The sequence below is a fragment of the Pteropus alecto genome, unplaced genomic scaffold (assembly GCF_000325575.1).
Source record: "Pteropus alecto unplaced genomic scaffold, ASM32557v1 scaffold21, whole genome shotgun sequence".
NCBI lineage: Eukaryota > Metazoa > Chordata > Mammalia > Chiroptera > Pteropodidae > Pteropus > Pteropus alecto.
In genome coordinates this window covers 6783183-6786427 of record NW_006436282.1, presented here as the reverse complement: position 1 = coordinate 6786427, position 3245 = coordinate 6783183, and positions in this window count along the sequence as shown.

Genomic DNA, 3245 nt, shown 5'->3' with positions numbered 1-3245 from the left:
GAAATATAGTGAAACAACAATAATTGGTCAAATTTGATTCATTATTACTCTATCCACTTCCCAAACTACCCAGATTACTTAAAGTCAAAAATCCAGATTTTTATTATTTTATTTGTACGTATTTCTAAAATATCACACCTAAAAATTAAGAAATAATCCATATAATCAAACATCCAGTTAGTATTTGAATCTCCCCGATTATCTCATGTTTTATATTATTTGTTCAATTCAGGATCCAAATAAACTTTATATATTACACTCACAATTCTATTTTAACTTACAAGTTTCTTTTCCAATTCTTTTATTTTTTATTGAAATTTATTTTTTGGAGAAACCAGGTCATTTGATACAAAAACAACAAAATTACCGAATTTCAGAATTAAAATTTTGCTAACCGCATCCTCATGCTATAGTTTTCATGTTCTTCTGGCATGAATACTGTACTTGCAGTTGTATTGAGGTAGAATACTTCATAGTTGGTGTGTGCTTTCATCAGAAAGCACACTTTTTGGGGGAATGTCATTGGTAATAATTGTTACGATTCACTAATTCAGTATGCACTGCAAACTAGTGATAGTTTAATTCAGTCATTTCTTTCTCTTTTTTTGTTGGACTACTTCTATATAGAGAAAACTGAACAGCTATTTGTTTATCCTGCAGTAGAATTTGTATAGAAAATGTAGAATGAATGTTAATTATTATATACCAGTTTTCAAAATAATGAGTTGCTTCCCTGGCATTCTCTATTACTGACCAAAGTCATGTGTGTGTGGTGGGGGGGGAGGGGGGCGGGCTTCATTTGTTTTCTTTAGTGATATAATGATATAAAATTGATTAAAATATGTATGCTTTATTGCAATTTATCACCAGTATAATTCTTATTGATGCTCATGCTCAACTGATCTTATCTTTCGCCATCAGGAATCGTTTCAAATTGGCTTCTGCATTCTTTTGACTTGATATTTGGTGTTGGTAGTCTTTGAGAGCTTTGCTGCTTTTTCATATGGCAAGATATTTCAGACTCATCTCTTGTATTTTTAGCTCCAGACATGTAACTCTACTGATTTCTTTGGACTAAGCAAGCACTTGTATTCTTGTGAAAAAAAATCATACAATTGATAAAAATTATAGAATAAATTTTCTAATATTACATGATACAGGCTAAGTATCATAGTAGTTTGACTTTCCATAGAAATATGAATTTATTTTCTTTTAATTTGCCAAAGATTTACCTTCCCTGCTCTTTCATATTATTTGTATATTCACGTGCATTTGCTTTTAGATATTTATCCTTTCTTCCTCCCTCCCTTCCTCTCTCCCTTCCTTCCTTCCTTCCTTCCTTCCTTCCTTCCTTCCTTCCTTCCTTCCTTCCTTCCTCCCTTCCTTCCTTTCTTCCTTCCTTTCTTCCTGCTCATACCATTCTTTTCTTAAATTATTATTTCATCTAGGCTTTATCGATGTCACAAAATAAGGCTCCAAACTCACTCACCTGCCCTATTTTCTAACGCCATTTATTAAATCATTCTATTCTCCCAGTGCTTTGAAATTATATCTTAATAATGTACTAACTTTTTTATAATCATGTTAGTTTTGGAATTTTATATTTAATTCTATTAAGTATTATTTCTTTTCTGATTTTAATTTTTGGAAAATTTAATTATAGTTTAATGTCATATAAGTGCAGCCACATTCTCATTGTTATTTTTAAATAACTTTTTAATTTTTTTACTTACAGTTGACAAACAATATTGTATTAGTTTCAAGTGTACAACTTAGTGATTAGATATTGATATAACTTGCAAAGTGATCACCTGGATGAAGCTAGTACTCATCTGACACCATACATAATTATTACCTTATTGACTATATTTCCTATGCAATAGTTTACATCTCCATAAATATTTTGAAACTACCAATTTGTATTTTTTAATTCCTTCCCTTTTTTCACCCATCTTTCCAACACCCATTCCATCTATCATCAAAATGTTCTCTGTATCTATGAATTTGTTTCTGATTTTGTTTGTTTATTTTGTTTCTTAGATTCCATATATGTGAAATCACATGGTATTTGTCTTTCTCTCTCTAACTTATTTCACTTAGTATAATACCCTCTATGTCAATCTATGTCATTGCAATGGCAAGGTTTTATTCTTTTATAGCTGAGTAATATGCCATTGTATGTACCACTTCTTTATCCATTCCATCTATTGATGGACACTTAGATTGCTTCCATATTGGCTATTGTAAATAGTGCTGCAATGAACATATGAATGCATATGTCTTATCAAATTAGTGTTTTGGGTTTCTTTGGATACCCAGAAGTAAAATTACTGTGTCCTTCTTTGTCTATTATTCTAGCTTTTGTTTTGAAGTCTATTTTGTCTGGTATAAGTATTGCTACTTATTTATTTTCCACTTTCATAAATATCCTTTTTCATCCTTTTATTTTCAGTCTGTGTGTCTTTTGATCTAAAGTGAGTCTCTTATAGAAAGCATATCTAATGGTCTTGTTTTCTTATCCATTCAGCCTCCCTATGTCTTTTGATTAGATCATTTAATCAATTCACATTTAAAGTAATTATTGATAAATATTTATTATTATTGCCACCTTATTATTCATATTTTTATTTTTTTCCTTCTTCTCAAAGAAGTCTCTTTAACATTTCTTACAATACTAGTTTGGTTTTTTCTTGTCTGGGAAGCCCTTTATTTCTCCTTCGATTCTAAATGATAGCTTTGCTAGGTAACAGTAATCTTGGTTGTGGATCCTTGTTTTTCATCACTTTGAATATTTCTTGCCAATCCCTTCTGGCCTGCAAAGTTTCTGTTGAGAACTCAGGTGATAGTCTTAAGGGAGCACCTTCGTAGATAACTAACTGCTTTTCTCTTGTCATTTTCAAGATTCTCTCTTTGTCTTTAACATTTGCACTTTAATTATGTGTCTTGGTGTGACCCTCTTTAGATTCATCTTGTTTAGGATTCTCTGTGATTCCTGGGCTTATATGTCTATTTCCTTTGCCAGGTTAGGGAAGTTTTCCATCATTATTTCTTCAAATAAGTTTTCAATCCCTTGCTCTCTCTCTCTTCTCCTTCTGGTACCCCTATGATGTGAATATTGGTACATTTGACCTTGTCCCAGAGGCCCCTTAAACTATGCTCATTTTTTTGGATTCTCTTTTCTTCTTGCTGTTCTGATTATTTTCTGCTACTTTATTTTCCAAATTAATAATTGGATCTCCTATTTT